Source organism: Zalophus californianus, chromosome 2, assembly GCF_009762305.2.
Source record: "Zalophus californianus isolate mZalCal1 chromosome 2, mZalCal1.pri.v2, whole genome shotgun sequence".
NCBI classification, from domain to species: domain Eukaryota; kingdom Metazoa; phylum Chordata; class Mammalia; order Carnivora; family Otariidae; genus Zalophus; species Zalophus californianus.
Genome location: NC_045596.1, coordinates 172,363,468 through 172,380,596, shown reverse-complemented (window position 1 = coordinate 172,380,596; position 17,129 = coordinate 172,363,468).

Below are 17,129 nucleotides of genomic sequence, written 5' to 3'. Positions count from 1 at the left end.
TCAAACTTTCTCACATACAGGCCTTCGCAGTCATGTTTCTTGTATTTTTCTGATTTGCATTATCCCACAGTCTATGGAGCTGAAGCGTGAGAGGTAATGAGATCATGAGAGGTAAGGTTTCCAGCTCTGGGCATTCTGAGCTAACACGATGCCACCGTCAGTGGGGAAGAGATACTTCTGTCTGAAAGGCCCTGGCCAAGGGGGTTAAGCTCCTTTTAAACAAAGTTAGGCAAGAAGGAAGTGGGGGTTGGACTTCCTTCTTTTTAGGAAGGCCACATGGTATCATGGAAAAAGCATGCATGGCTTTAGAGTTTGCCAAGCCTGGGTCTATTCAATTCTTAGCTCTTCTCTTGTAGTTGATTGACTTGGAACATGTTATTTAACTTATCTGAATTTCACTTTCCTACCTGCACGATTTCCTTATTCAACAAATATTTATTAAGTGCAGACCATCTTTCTAGCTTCTGGGAACACGGTGGGGGAAAGGACACCACCTGTGTCTCATGGAATTTATATTCCCGTGGGTGGGGGGGGGGCAGACTATACACAAGTAAGCCAGTAAATAAGCATTGTCACTTCAGCTAATGATATGAACAATAAAATAAAATGGGGAAACATGGATTTTTGAGTGAACTGCTTTGTGGTTGAAATATGATCATTGATGTAAAGGGCCTGACATGCAGATGGACTACAGTCAGCGTTAAAGGCTTTTGCTTTTGCTCTGAGGAATAGGAGCAGATGCTGACCAGATCATAGCCAGTTGTCAGGCAAGGTCTTTGTGGTATCTATCAGAATCACCCGACAGGCTCCTCCATGTGGGAGAAGCTTCCATGTTAGTGGAAGGACATCAGCTCTCTGTGCTTAGCTTAATACTTATCTGGGGATCTCGAGCTCCACGAACCATATGGACACATGAATTTGGGGATTTTTCTATCCTGCTTCTCATTGTACAAGGCCACTTCATTCACCCCAAACATGAGCCGAGTTGGGGTGCTTGGAGCCCCAAACTCTGTCTTCCTCAGAGGGTGGAATTGGTGAAAGATGCCAGAGGGAGGGAAGAGTATCTTAGAACAAATGGGGCAAATCAGATTTGGAAGGGGGGGAAGAGGCATAATAATTTCTGATGGGAAGACACAACTATACCTATCATTTGGAACTCCACTAAAACTTCTTGGCTCATGGGAATACTCAACAGGGAGGCCCTATGTTTCCTCTCTTTAAGGGCTGTGAGATTGTATGTCTATCAGAAAGGGTTGCAGGTGAAAGGGTTTGGGACACACTACCCCAAAATGTGGAACCTTGGCGTACTGAATATTTTAAGGTGAGGGAATTTTAAGAAATGGCAGGTGCGGGAAGGATTTCCTTATCTTCCCCTGCAGCTGCTCATGAGACCCTCACGTAAGGGATGCCCTCCTATAACAGGAGGAAAGGAGCATCCTTCTCTCTGAAGATGGAGGGATGCTGACAGGAATCGGAAGGGACAGCTCTTGCTAAGTTTCCCCCAGTTTACTACTCTTGGTTCATACCCTTTGTCCTATCACAATTTCTCCATGACTCTCCACTCTTCCTCAAACCCAGCAAAAAAAATGCTCAGGTTTAACACTTCTTTGGGTCTTCATTTCCTTATGAAGGCTTCCATGTCATGTAAAGTGTATATTAAATACATTGGTATGCTTTTCTCTTGTTAATCTGTCTTTTGTTCCAAGGCCCCCAGCCCAGAACTTAGAAGAGTAGAAGAAAAAGATATTTTCCTCTCTTACATGAAGTTAAGAAGATTGAGAAAGATGACTGGATGCCTCTTAGAAACTTTTTATTGCTGGTTCTGAGGATTCAAAGACTCTGCCACTGAAGTGTTCTCAGCTTGGCCACTGAGGCAGGGGTAATTTTGGGTGTCCTGGTAGCCCTCTCTGCCTTGGGTCCCTGCCCCTCCCTGCCCTTCCCCACCCCTTCCTCAGCATCCTGCAGGCTCACATAGGACCTTAAACCTCCCATCCCTTTCCAGTGTCTGACACTCTTTTGGAAGAGACTTAAGACTATCTTACCGTATTTCATATGATTTTAATTTAATGGGTTTGTCTTCTTTCCCTGGGCTGTCTGCATCTCATCTTGTTTCTAAGGTATAAGTGACACATAGTTAGACTCTTTCCTTAGAGCAAGTTTTGATGGCGAGAAAGGCAAAAGCGTAAGGGCCAGTTGAGGCCCTTTAGTGGGATGGATGGGGGAGGGGGAAAAGGGAAAGCAGCCCTGTACTGTGTGTCCTTGGTGTAGGGCAAGGGCATGGGTTTGGCTTCCGATGGGCCCAAGGTTGAATTCCAGTACCTCCGCTTCCACTTTGGACAAATTACTTAACCTTTCTTTGTCATCTGTGAAATGAAAAATAATAATAATAATACCTGTTCCCAAGTCTGGAGGAGGAGGACGGATAGTCCCTGGTCTGAAGTATCTGCTCCATAAGTGCCTACTACTTAGCATGTCACATAGAGCCTCCTTCTTCCCAGTTCCCTCCCTGTTGACCTGCCTATTCAGGTGAGAAGTGTTTTTTTCTTTTTTTAATTTAAATTCAATTAGCCAACGTATATTATGTCATTAGTTTTTGATGTAGTGTTCAATGACTCATTAGTTGTGTATAACATCCAGTGTTCATCACATCACATGCCCTCCTTAAAGCCCGTCACCCAGCTACCCCTCCTCCCCCCACACCTCCCCTCTGTAACCCTCAGTTTGTTTCTGGGAGTCAAGAGTCTCTCATGGTTTGCTCTCTGATTTCTTCCCATTCAGTATTCCCTCCCTTCCCCTGTGGTCCTCCACTCTATTCCTTATGTTCCTCATATGAGTGAAACCATATGATAATTGTCTTACTCTGACTGACTTATTTCACTTAGGATAATCCCCTCCAGTTCCATCCATGTCGATGCAAATGGTGGGTATTCATCGTTTCTGATGGCTGAGTAATATTCCATTGTATATGTGAACCACATCTTTTTTATCCATTCATCTTTTGAAGGGCATCTCAGCTCTTTCCACAGTTTGGCTATTGTGGACATTGCTGCTATGAACATTGGGGTGCATGCCTCTTCTTTTCACTACATCTGTATCTTTGGGGTAAATGCCCAGTAGTACAATTGCTGGGTCATAGGGTAGTTCTATTTTTGATGTCTTGAGGAACCTCCATACTGTTTTCCAGAGCGGTTGTACCAGCTTGCATTCCCACCAACAGTGTAAGAGTGTTCCCCTTTCTCCGCATCCTCGCCAACATTTGTTGTTTCCTGTTTTGTTAATTTTAGCCATTCTGACTGGTGTGAGGTGGTATCTCATTGTGGTTTTGATTTGTATTTCCCTGATGCCGAGTGATGTGGAGCACTTTTTCATGTGTCTGTTGGGAGAAGTGTTTCCTGCTGTCTGGGCTTCATGTTTTAGGGAAGAAAGTCATAAGGTATTGTGTGCCAAACCTCAATGTAAATTAGCATAAGTCAAAATGCTACCTATGCCATGGGTGTTGCATTTTAATTAATTAATTAATCTTTAAAGATTTATTTATTTATTTGAGAGAGAGAGAGAGAGTGTGTGAGCAGGGGGAGGGGCAGAGAGAGAGAGAGAAGCAGATCCCTTGCTGAGCATAGAGCCTGATGTGGGGCTCAAGCCAATGATTCTGAGACTCTGTGACCTTGAGATCATGACCTGAGCCGAAATCAGTAGTTGGATGCTTAACCCACTGAGCCACCCAGATGCCCCTGGGTGTTACATTTTAAAAGAGAGCATTCTGTGGAGAAAATGAAGCTTGATACCCATGGCGGAATTTTAGGCTGCCATGACAAAACTAATTTGAGGTAATGGTGTGCAGGAGAGCTTTCTGGTGTTGGTCAAACCTCCCCTCAAAATCACTTATTTGGTTCTCATCCCTGGATCCCAGAGAGTGGGTCCTTGTACCATCTTTGAAATTGCCATGCTCAGTGAGGGAGGGGCTTCTCTACCAGAGAAGGCAGGTAAGCAAGACCGTTTCTGGACTTCAACAGAGTTCTATTCATTTTTGCCCACAATCTGGTGGTGGTAGTGGTGGTGGTGGTAGTGTGTGTGTATAATTATCTATATTCTATATTATTTATGTTTGTGTACATATGTTTCATATTTGTTGCTGCTATTTGTCTCCAAGACAGGCTATGAGAAATGCCACCCTAGCGCTAGACATGAGGAACTATGGGCCACGGGAGAGGTGGTTGGCCAAGGAAGGAAGGAAAGGCTCTGGAAAGAGAATGGAAGCAGGCAGGAAGGGCATTTAGGGCAGAGGGAGGGGCCTGCGCAAAGGCACTTATCAGAATAGCATGCACCTTGTGGGATGGAGGGTAGTGTGGGGACATGTACGGAGCTGCTGACTGCTGGCCCCGGGTTCCCATCCCCACCCCATACTTTTCAGGGCCTTCCAAACCACTGAGCCAATAGCAATTCATTTGTCTTGAAGGACAAACTCAATGCCCTTCCTTTACTCTGATGCTGTGTTCTCTGGGTGTCGGTTCCCAAACAGCCAAGGGATAGGGAAGCTGTCTGTCCGCACATGCCTTTTAGAGAGGCAAATGTAATCTTTTCGGTCCCTGAGTGGCTAACCTCTGTGATTGTTTTGCCCATTTGCTATAAATGACTATCTCTACCACTTGGTTAATTATGTGATTACAGCACCCAGTGACAAGGAGAAAATTAAAAATCCATGCTGCATTTTCTATAACACTTTATAGCTCTATGCAAAAGACAGCAAATGCAATTTAGCTGAGCTGTGGTGAACAAGAGCTGTTTTCCAGCCCCTCCCTCGTCTTCCCCTGGAGAGAAGTTGTGTTAGCAGTTGACTAAAGCAGGGAAGAGAGCAGGTGTGGATGAAAACATAAATTACCATTATCCCTGACAATTCTGGACAGTGCCACCCACAGAGAAGGCGCTCAGCAGACTCCCCCCACCCCGCCCCATTTCAATAAAGACCAGTAAGTTGTGGGCTTTTGGTGAGTGCATTAGTGTAGAACCCAGATTCAGCCTGGCCTCCCATTTGATCTCAATTTCTTTATGTTCACCTGTTACGATTGTGCCTCTTTTGAAAAATCCAAGATGACAGAGGGGGTCTCACTGCTAACATAGAAAGACTACTGTTCTTGCAGCCAAAGAGTTTGCCTCCTAGGTCTGGTGTCTGAGTGTTGGGCCAGAGTGCTCACTGTCTCTCAGCTTTAGTTCCCTCACTTATACAGTGGAGACTTCTAAGATACATTTTTTTTTTCCCTCCCATTTTCTCGCATCTCTGAAATCAGGATGTCCCTCTAATGGATGGTGTTTGAGCCTGTGTCACAGTTTAATTGACTTCACTTTTTCTTTTTTAGTGTTCCATAAAATAATATTGGGTCTTAGAATGGGCATCTTTTAGGCTTGACCGAAAAGGATACTGTGCAGGCTTGCTGTAAGGATCTAAAGCGGAAAGCTCTGTAATCCATGTGGCTCTCTCTAACATTGTCAGTCTCTGAGGACATGAATTCTAATTCCGGCACCCTGTGTCGCTGAGACAAGTTACTCAAACTGGACTCTCTCATCTGGAAAATGGATTAATCTCCCCAATCTCCTTAAGAATTATAATGCAGTCTAGGACCGAGCAACCAGGTGAGGGACAGATGTCAGTATTATCGACAACATCTCTACCTTCTTCAACAGATGTTTGTGGATGCAGTGATTCACAGGAGGATACAAAGGTGAAGAAAAACTGGTCACAGAGGCAGTTTATGGTTTGTGGGCGGAGGTGGCATCCATGGTCACAATAATATTAATAACAATTATAGTATACATCTATGCATATAATGCACTGTTATGCATGAATTATAGATAATACATACTATTAACACACTAATATTAATATTAATAATTGGAGGTGGAATGGGATGTGGTAATTGAGGTATAAAAAGTATCGTGAATAGAAGAAGAGACCATTTCAGCAGACAAGTGTGAGAAATACAAGATTGGTTTGGAGTCTTGAGTTATGGTTTCAAAAATGCAGAAATGAAGGAAATGGTCAGTGGAACACATTAGCAAACAGTAGGTTGTGCTCAAGAGGTGACATCTCTCCAGTTTGACTCCAGAGTGTTTGGGGCCTTGAGGGGCAAAGAAAGGGAGACCTGGGGACTGCTCAGATGGCAGTACTTCCTGCCCTTTGAAGTCAGCTCTGATGGCTTTCTGTCTTCTTTTGCCTCTGCCTCCCTCGTGTGACCCAAGAATACCTTTCGTCAGTGTATGTCCCCACGTATCAGGACTCAATTCACCTCTGTCTGTCTTTCTTGCTCCCACTTGGGTCCAAACCATCTTCCACTTTGACTCCACAAGAGCTACTAAATGAACTCTCCCTGTTGAAGACAGTAGGGATGCCGATGAGAGAGTCCAGTTTGAGTAACTTGTCTCAGTGACACAGGGTGCCGGAATTAGAATTCATGTCCTCAGAGACTGACAATGTTAGAGAGAGCCACATGGATTACAGAGCTTTCCGCTTTAGATCCTTACAACAAGCCTGCACAGTATCCTTTTCGGTCAAGCCTAAAAGATGCCCATTCTAAGACCCAATATTATTTTATGGAACACTAAAAAAGAAAAAGTGAAGTCAATTAAACTGTGACACAGGCTCTCCCTGCTCAGTCTTTCGCCTCAGTTCAATCCCTGTCCTCAGAGTAGCTGAACTGACCCATTTAAACAGAATATCACGTTAGTTTGCTTCTTTGCTTAAAATCCATGAATGGCTTCTCATCAGGTATGGAGTAAAAATCCAAATTTCCCACTTTGCCTGCAAGGTGATGTGGTTCAAGCACTGTCCCCGTCCCCACCCTCTCCTCCCATCACTCTCTCCCCCATGTACTTGAAGCTCTACCCTTCCTGGCCTTCTTTATGGTTCTACCAGGACTTTGTCTTGGCCAGTTCCTTTGTTTGACACAGTCAACCCGTAGAGGGTCACATGGCTTGCTGCTTGCTATTCATGTCTCAGCTTCAATGTCACTTGCTCAGAACCCCGTCCTGACCACCCATCTGAAGGCATCTCCCCTGCCATTCTCTGTGACTTGGTTTCCTTTTCCTTCAAAGCACTCATCACCATTTGAAATTTTGGTTTGCTCACTTAATTTGTCTCCCTTCTACTATTCTATAAAATTAGGAATCTGGACTGTCTTGTTTTCCCAGTATCTCCTATGCCCAGAGCAGTGCCTGACACTTCAAAGCTGTTTATGGACCACATAAGCAAGACTGGAACAGCAGGGTGAGCCTAGGTTTTGGTGTGCTTGGGTGCCATGCTACGGAGTCTAGACTTGACTCAATAATCCAGAGGAGAGGCATTGCATGTCTTTGAGCCCAGGATGAACCCAATTAGAATGAAACTTTGGGAGTGTGAGCTATTGGCAGGATGAAAGATGATTTCAAAAGGAGATTCGAGGTAAGAGGCCAGTTGGGAAGCCAAACCTCAAGTACTAGGCTACTTGACTCTTTCTAAAATATCCGATGATCTTCTGGCTTCTTTCTTTAGCCTTGTGCATAAGAAATTGTATTTGGATGCTCATATAATTACAGTACTTTGGACATAAAACCATTAGTGCATTTACCACTTTCAAATGTCCTTTGATCCCTCCTCCCTTCTCTGCATTGCTACCCTGTGAATTCATGGAGGCTGGGAGCCCCTGTCTTGTGTCTCTCTTGATCTCAGAATCTGGTACCGTGTAAGGCACCGAGTAAGCATTTCATGTGCATTTGCAGAGTGAATAGATGTAAGAAGTAAACACTCTTAGGTGTTTTCAGAAGGTATTATCCTGAGTCATTTCAGGTTGGCCCGTAGGCAAAAGCCTTTCTCCTGTAGAAACCTAAAAATGAAGACTTTAATGACCTAGGAGGGGTGAGGTAGAGACAAAGGATGACGATAAAATGGTGAGATTTTATTCTGGTTTCTTCTCTAGGCTTTGACCTATTATTGCAGAATTTTTCAGGTCATAAATGAAGAAGAGACATTTAGATCATTTCTAGGAGTACTGAGAAGATATCTATGGTCATAATTCAGTATGTTTTATTTTGGGGAACGAGAAATCCTGTTTTCGTTTCATTTGTTGTTGCAAAGCTCTGAAGATTGCCAATTAGCCCTTGCCCTCACTGGATGCCTCGGTACATTTTTAAAATTCGTGGTCCTTGAGAAAACAAAGCAAACAACCCTATTATTTTTTCTGCACTTTTGTCTTTGTTATAGCACTTATTCTAGTCTGCCTTATATTATAGTTATTTGTTGGTGTTTTTTTCCTTCTGTGCTAGATTGGGAACTCTCTCAGGCAGACACATGCTCATTCATCTCTTAGCATGGTGCCAGGTATATGCAAGAAGCTTAATTGATGCGGGCTGTGTTGCATTTTGTTGTAATTGTGCCTTAAGACACAGAGAAGGCACTATTTCCTTTTTTTCTGTTTCCTCAGGAACTAAAGTTAATGCTATATTTTTCCATCTTTCTGTTTGAGCTAAAAACATTTGTACATTGCCTTCAGGTGATTCATAAAGATTATCTATCTATCATCCATCTATCTATCTATCTATCTATCTATCTATCTATCTATCTATCAATCATCTATCTAGTCTAAAAATATGGCTGTCTCTCATGCAATGGACTGCTTTGTAGAAACTGGACAGTATCCTTGGGATAAGACCTCCATTGGTGTCTTCTGAATTTTTGCATTACTTGGCACCTTTTAGGGATGTGGGGGAGGGGGTGTTTTCCTGACTCACTGTCAATCAAGACTTCCATGGAGTTTTTCCTAAGAGGGGACTATGGGTGGAGTAGAGAGTAGAATCAGACCGTAAAGTGATTCTTCCTTCAAGAGTAAGTAGTGGCAGAGGCTGTCTGTGGCCTTGGGTTAAACTCGAGTTGTAAGGATGTATTTAGCCCTGGCATAGGGACTCAGAACCCCCCAGGAGATGTTGATTCTGAATCTTGAGAAGGCCTTGGAAATCCCTAATGGGATTTCTGGAGCCGCACCCCTGGCACACTTATCCCTAAAAGTCTGATCATCTCTGCAGGGCTTGGTCAGGTGGTGCCCTTCTTGCTCCCCTTCATTCAAGAAGAAAGTAGCAAACTGGGAATGGAAAGACCACCTTCCAAAGGGTAGTGTAGAAGGACCTGTGGAAACGGAGGCAGCTGCTTGTGGCCAAAGGTGGTCTTGACTGCCTGTCTGTCCTCATGCCGGAACTCAGGATTTAGTCCATATCTCCAGAAAAACATCTGGGTTCTTTTCTTCGATGAGTCCCAGTTTATTTTTGGGATTTGATTTTAAATGTATGTCTCACAGAGCTAATTAAAAAATCACAGTGTTGGGCGCCTGAATGGCTCAGTTGGTTAAGCGACTGCCTTCGGCTCAGGTCATGATCCTGGAGTCCCGGGATCGAGTCCCACAGCGGGCTCCCTGCTCAGCAGGGAGTCTGCCTCTCCCTCTGACCCTCTTCCCTCTCGTGCTCTCTATCTCTATCTCTCATTCTCTCTCTCTCAAATAAATTAATAAAATCTTAAAAAAAAATCACAGTGTTGATGTATGATTAGTGCCCAGGGAAGAGAAAGCTGGATCCTCAGGGAAATGGATCAGAGTCATACCAGGAGACAGACAGTACCCTTAAAAGATTCACAGAGGTGGTGTCAGCAGTTAAAAGAAACCCCTGTGAACCAGCCTCAAGCCAGAGATCTTCATATGGTAGCTCAAGAGGGAGATCTTTCAAACAGCAGTCCATCGGGTGCTGATAGTTATTGGTACCAGAGAAAGTCATGGTGCTAGATCATAACCGGCCATAGAGTGGAGTATTATACAGAATGGTACCTTTAAGAATGAACAAATTTCTGATTCTCTCAAGATAAATGAATATGAAAGATTTTGAAGTAAGTGGTCCTATCAATGATAGAGAAAATGATTCCTATCAAATGATTTAAATCAGTTCTGGAGATGGAAGAGTGGTTTACTCCAGTCCAGGCTCAATGGACTCCACAACCACAAGATATACCGGGTTGTGATTTCTTGGTTTCTAGATTGTTTGCTAACCTGGGTCATTAAAGGTGAGGGCATTGGCCATGAAGCTCCAGTTACAGAGGGGAAAATCATCAATTTATTCTTCTTGCCAATGGAGCACCCCGAGAGGCCGAGAGAGGTTATAGGGACAACTCTGCACAGAGGCAGCAGAATGGCTATACCCCTATGGCTATAGCTCCCTGGAAGAGGTTGGAGAGCTCTTGGGATGGACTAATAGGCTGCCATGAGAAGTGCCCAGGGAGATGGTTGTAGGATCGTGGTTATGGGTTTAGAGGGTGGATGGGCTTGCTCTGGCACTCAATAGCTGTGTGACTCGGACACGTAATTCATGTTTTTGGGCCTTGAATTCTTTACCTATCAAGTGGGGATGATAAGTGTTCCTCCTACACAGGCTTTTTCTGGGGAGGAACAAAATAACACCATTAGTATTATCATAGAGCAGGTATCCACACACTAGAGCTTGTGGGCCAAATCCAGCCTGCCACCTATTTTTGTAAATAAAGTTTTATTGGAACTCAGCCATACCCATTCATTTCATATTGTCTGTGGCTGCTTTCACTCCACAATGGCAGAGCTGAGGAATCGTGACAGACACCTTATATCCCACAAAGGCTAACGTATTTATTCTCTGGCTCTGTACAAAGCCATTTTCCTGACCTCTGTTAGGGGCATACAAATCAGGAGGGACAAGGCCACTAAACAAATGAGAAATGGAATTTGCTGTCTCTTATAGTTGGCAGATAAGAAGACCGGGGGACATAAGTGTGGTGGTGGAGTTTGACTCACAGCCCTCATTTTTTCTAAACTCATGGGTCAGTTATAGTAAGAACACAGCCCTGCTGTGTTTTTTCCACTGCAGCCTATAGCTGGTGCAGAGTTGTGCTGCCTGTCGGTCAGAGCACCAGGCTCTCCTTGCTGGGCAAGTGTGTGGACTGCTCGAGGCCTTCCGTGTTGTCCTCAGCCTTCCTCCCTGTCTTTCCCTGATCACGGAAAACAGTTGTACGTTGGGATCTTCCCAAGCAGGATGGCAGGGAGGGAGATGCCAGAGCAGGAGAGATGGAATTGCAATTTTGTTTGATGTGAGGGGATCTTTATTTATTGTGTTTGAGTTAGCATGTTTCCATGAACACCCCTCAGGCAGAAGGGAATCTGCAGCCTCCTAAAAATCTGTGTAGTTTCCACCGATCACAGACTTGGGTTCACTCAGGGGAATGCTCAGAAAATGCTTTGACTCTGAAGCCTCAAGGGACATGACAGGTATCTGTGGTATAATTGGAAGAATTCATATAAACCAACTTTACCCCAAATGTCCTATTCCCCGTCAGAGGCTGAAGACTGAGAGTTGATAGTCACCAATTTCGGGACCAACCTGAAGCGTCCTTAGGAAGGAGACCCATGATTTGATGGCATTTATAATACCCTGTTACCTGCGGGGAGCTGTCTCCTAAACCAGCACATGTATTTAAAAGATTTGGATCTTAGAATCATAAAATGACAGGGCCAATAATGTAGAGATCACCAACCGCCTCCTCTCTGTGAGGCAGAAAGAGAGAGCCAGAAATTAGATGAGACCTATCCAAAGCCATACCGTCAGTCATAAATCAATGTTCTGACATTAAAGAAGTTTAAGATAAAAGGTCTGGGTCAGTGGGACCTCCAGACATCTAGGGTGCCTCCAAGGTTTTATTAGATTTGTGAGGGGTTTTCTGTTACCTATATTTACCCACGTTAAGGTCAAATAGGTTAACTAAAATGTCGTGTTTTATTATTTTTGTTAGGTATATATTAACCTGGTGACTTAACACTGGTTATTGCATATCACTGGAAAGCTCTGATTGACATTTCATATGTGTTATATATAAAATCAGAGCTTATTGCATAAATATGTAATATATATTATATGGTATATTTATAATAAAGCTGGAGAACTAATTCTATCTGTAAAAATCTTCTAAGTATGGCATCCATAAGGCAATGCCTAATAAAAGGAATTTCTAGTGGAGAAATCATTTGGAACAGCTGATCTAGACCAGGGGTCAACAAACAATAGTGGGCAGGCCAAACTAGTCTTTGTAAATAAAAATTTATTAGAACTCAGACATGCTCATTGTATTGTTCAATGAGGGAATGAACCTGGGAGGGAGAGTGACCTGCCCCCGGCCATTCAGCCATACCTGGGCGAGTCAGACCTGAAACCATGTTTTAGTTTCCCTCTTTGGTTACCCCACCCCCCATGGTCCTGCACACACCTGCTCAAGGCTCTGCTTCTCCAGTTACCATCCATTTATATTAAGGGGAAATGGGTCCTTTGCAGAGGAATATTTTTGAAAAGGGAAAAGGAGGCCAAGATCTGGAACATGGGTGACTCTTGGCATTAGGGAGGTCACGATGAGGAAATCTGGGCAGGGTCCATGGTAAGAGGGAATTTATCATTAGGTGTGGCCATCTTTTCCCACACGATCTTATTTACTTATTTATTTATTTATTTTTTGCTGTTGGAGACTTAATTACCTGTTGTTGAGCCAGCATTTACAGGGTATATAGTATGCCTTTAGGCCCTGGTCATGTCTTTACAAGCATACGTCATCAATCCCTTTGACAAATATATGGAGCACCGGGCTATTTTTATTCCTATTTTTAAAAAAGATTTTATTTATTTATTTGACAGAGAGAGAGAGGGGTGATCACAAGCAGGGGGAGTGGCAGGCAGAGGGAGAAGCAGGGTCCTGGCTGAGCAGGGAGCCTGATGCGGGACTCGATCCAGGACCCTGGGATCATGACCTGAGCTGAAGGCAGATGCTTAACTGACTGAACCACCCAGGTGTCCTAATTCCTATTTTTTTTTTAAGATTTTATTTATTTATTTGAAAGGGGGAAGAGAGAAAAAGTTCATTAGCGGGGGAGGGGCAGAAGGAGAAGCAGGCTTCCTGCTGAGCAGGAAGCCCAATGTGGGGTGATCCCAGGACCCAGAGATTCATGACCTGAGCCAAAAGCAGACGCCCAATGGACTGAGCCACCCAGGCACCCTTATTCCTATTTTAAAGATGATGAGACAAAAGCACAGAGATGTTAAGTAACGTGCCCATTATCACAGAACTGGAATGTGGTAGGTTGGGGTTTGAATGTGTTAAGGTAAACTCTAGGGCTAGTGTCGTCTGAATGGCCCTTTTTATATATTCTTGCTGCTTTTCTGACTCTGGGCCTGCCATGGTGGGGAGAGGCAGTCTATTTTTTCTTCTTTCAGAAAGAAAGCAGAATTTACATTTATATTAACTATAATTTCATTCTCTGTGACTCAGCACAGAGAACCTTTCTGTGTCTTCTTACAGGATGAAGCTGCTTATCCTTCAAATGCCGCACAAGGAAGAAGCAACTAATAATATTAATAATGCTTACCTTCCGGTTTACAAGGCCCTTCTCCATATAATTTACCCCAAGAGACCAGGATACTCAAAGACAGAGAAAGAATAAGAAGATTAGTGGGGAGGGGCGGAGCAAGTTGGCAGAGGAGTAGGAGACCTGGATTTCGTCTGGTCTCAGGAATTCAGCTGGATAGGGATCAAACCATTCTGAACACCTACGAACTCAACAGGAGATCGAAGAAAAGAATGGCAACAACTCTCTGAACAGAAAAGCGACCACTTTCTGGAAGGTAGGACGTGTGGAGAAGTGAATCCGAGGCGATATTCGGGAGGATAGACGGCGGGGGAGGGGGCCTCCGTTTGCCGCTTCTGGCAAGTGCTAGAGACGCGGAGCACAAAATCGGACCTTTTAGAAGTCGGCTCCGCTGAGGGACGTCGCTCCAGTGGCTAAGCGGGGGGGTGGAACCCTCGCGGGACAGTGTGGTCTCAGGACCCTCGGGGTCACAGAAAGACCGGGGGAGCCTGAGTGCGGCAGAGCTCCCAGGTATGGAGCGGGGAAGCCGGCTGCAGAGACGGAGCCGAGGCGCGGGCTCTCAGCTCGGGGTTGCCATAACTGTGATTGGTGACAGTCGGGCCACTGCTCCTCCAGCAGGGACCCAACAAGCGGCAGATCCGGGGAGACCCCCCTTCCTCCCCCAGGAGGAGTGGTGGGGGAGCGCACCGCAGGGATCTGCTGGGTTTGGAGACTCCACACGGGGTCAGGTGCCAGAGATAGAAACGCTCAGTCACAGGCCAGGTGAGCACGGAGTGCGGCCGGAGACCGGGGAGATAGGAGTGACTGACTGCTTTTCTCTGGGGGCGCACTGAGGAGCGGGGCCCCGAGTTCTCAGCTCCTCCAGGGCAGAGACTGGGAGGCTGCCGTTTTCACTCTTGTCCTCCAAAGCTGTACGGAAAGCTTCCAGGGAGCAAAAGCTCCCGAGAGCAAACCGGAGCAGATTATTTAGCCTGGACCAGGCAAGGGCGGGGCAATTCCACCTCCAGCAAAGACATTTGGGAACCACGGCAACAGGCCCCTCCCCTAGAAGATCAGCAAGAACAGCCTGCCAAGACCAAGTTTACCGATCAAGGAGAAAGGGAGAACTCCAGCGCTAGGGGAATACTGCACATAGAATTCATGGCTTTTTTCCTATGATTCTTTAGTCTTTCAAAGTTAATTTTTTTAACTGTCTTTTTTTTTTGAATTTTTCTTTTTCCCTTTTCAACTGACATCTTATCACTCCCCTTTTTAAAAAACATTTTTATTTTTCATTTTTAGAGTCATAGTCTATCCCTTCATAGTAGTTACTCTTATTTTTGGCATTATATATATATTTATAAGTTCTCTCTTTAAAATTTTGAGATACAGTTTCTTCTAACAGATCAAAATATACCCTAAATCTCTAGTGTATGGCTTTGTTCTAATCTCCTGCCTGATCACATTCTCTCACTTTTTTTTTTAAATCCTCTTCTTTCTTTTTTCAAACAACCTCTTATCAATTCCTTTTGTAAAATTTTTTATAATTTTCATCTTTACAGTCATATTCCATCCCTTCATCATATCAACCCTTATTTTTATACATAAATAGGTTTTTGTTTCTTTGAAATTTTGGGAGGCACTTTCTTCTAAAAGACCAAAATACACCCAAAATCTAGTGTGTGGCACTGATCTATGCACCAGCCTGATCATATTTGATCATATTTTGTTTTTTTTTGTTTTGTTCTGCTTTTATTTGTTTTTATCTATTTCTTTTGACAGAAATAGATAAAACTTTCTTTTTCTTTTTTCTTTTCTTATTTCTTTCTTTTTCTTTTTTCTTTCTTTCTCTTTCTTTCCCCCCGGCTTCAGGTCTTTTCTGATTTGTTTAGAGTATATTTTCTGGGGATATTGTAACCCTGTTAGCATTTTGTTCTCTCATTCATCTATTCTCCTCTGAACAAAATGACAAGATGGAAAAAATTACCTCAACAAAAAGAACAAAAGGTAGTACCGTCTGCCAGGGACCTACTCAATATGGACATTAGTATGATGTCGGACCTAGAGTTCAGAGTCATGATTTTAAAGATCCTAGCTGGGCTTGAAAAAAGCATGGAAATTATTAGAGAAACCCTCTCTGGAGAAATAAAAGAACTAAAATCTAACCAAGTCAAAATCAAAAAGGCTATTAATGAGGTGCAATAAAAAATGGGGCCACTAACTGCTAGGATAAATGAGGCAGAAGAGAGAATCAGTGAGTGATATAGAAGACCAAATGATGGAAAATAAAGAAGCTGAGAAAAAGAGATAAACAACTACTGGATCACGAGGGCAGAATTTGAGAGATAAGCAATACCATAAGACAAAACAACATTAGAATAATTGGGATCCCAGAAGAAGAAGAAAGAGAGAGAGGGGCAGAAGGTATATTGGAGCAAATTATAGCAGAGAACTTCCCTAATGTGGGGAAGGAAACAGGCATCAAAATCCAGGAGAACCCCTCTCAAAATCAATAAAACTAGATCAACACCCCAACATCTAATAGTAAAACTTACAAGTCTCAGAGACAAAGAGAAAATCCTGAAAGCAGCTCGGGAGAAGAGATCTGTAACCTACAATGGTAGAAACATTAGATTGGCAACAGACCTATCCACAGAGACCTGGCAGGCCAGAAAGGACTGGCATGAAATATTCAGAGCACTAAACAAGAAAAATATGTAGCCAAGAATACTATATCCGGCTAGGCTGTCATTGAAAATAGAAAGAGAGATAAAAAGCTTCCAGGACAAACAAAAACTAAAGGAATTTGCAAACATGAAACCAGCCCTACAAGAAATATTGAAAGGGGTCCTCTAAGCAAAGAGAGAGCCTAAAAGTAACATAGACCAGAAAGGAATACAGACAATATACAGTAATAGTCACCTTACAGGCAATACAATGGCACTAAATTCATATCTTTCAATAGTTACTCTGAATGTAAATGGGCTAAATGCCCCAATCAAAAGACACAGGCTATCAGATTGGATTAAAAAACAAGACCCATAGATACGCTGTCTGCAAGAGACTCACTTTAGACCCAAAGACACCCCCAGATTGCAAGTGAGGGGGTGGAAAGCCATTTACCAAGCTAATGGACACCAAAAGAAAGCTGGGGTGGCAATCCTTATATCAGACAAATTAGATTTTAAACCAAAGACTGTAATAAGAGATGAGGAAGGACACTATATCCTACTTAAAGGGTCTATCCAACAAGAAGATCTAACAATTGTAAATATCTATGCCCTTAACACGGGAACAGCCAATTATATAAGGCAATTAATAACAAAAGCAAAGAAACACACTGACAACAATACAATAATAGTGGGGGACTTTAACACCCCCGTCACTGAAATGGACAGATCATCTCAGCAAAAGATCAACAAGGAAATAAAGACTTTAAATGACACATTGGACCAAATGGACTTCACAGACATATGCAGAACACTCCATCCCAAAGCAGTGGAATACACATTCTTCTCTAGTGCCCATGGAACATTCTCCAGAATAGATCACATCTTAGGTCACACATATTAGGTCTCAACTGGTAACAAAAGATTGGGATCATTCCCTGCATATTTTCAGACCACAAGGCTTTGAAACTAGAACTCAATCAGAAGAAGAAAGTTGGAAGGAACTCAAATACATGGAAGCTAAAGAGCATCTTACTAAAGA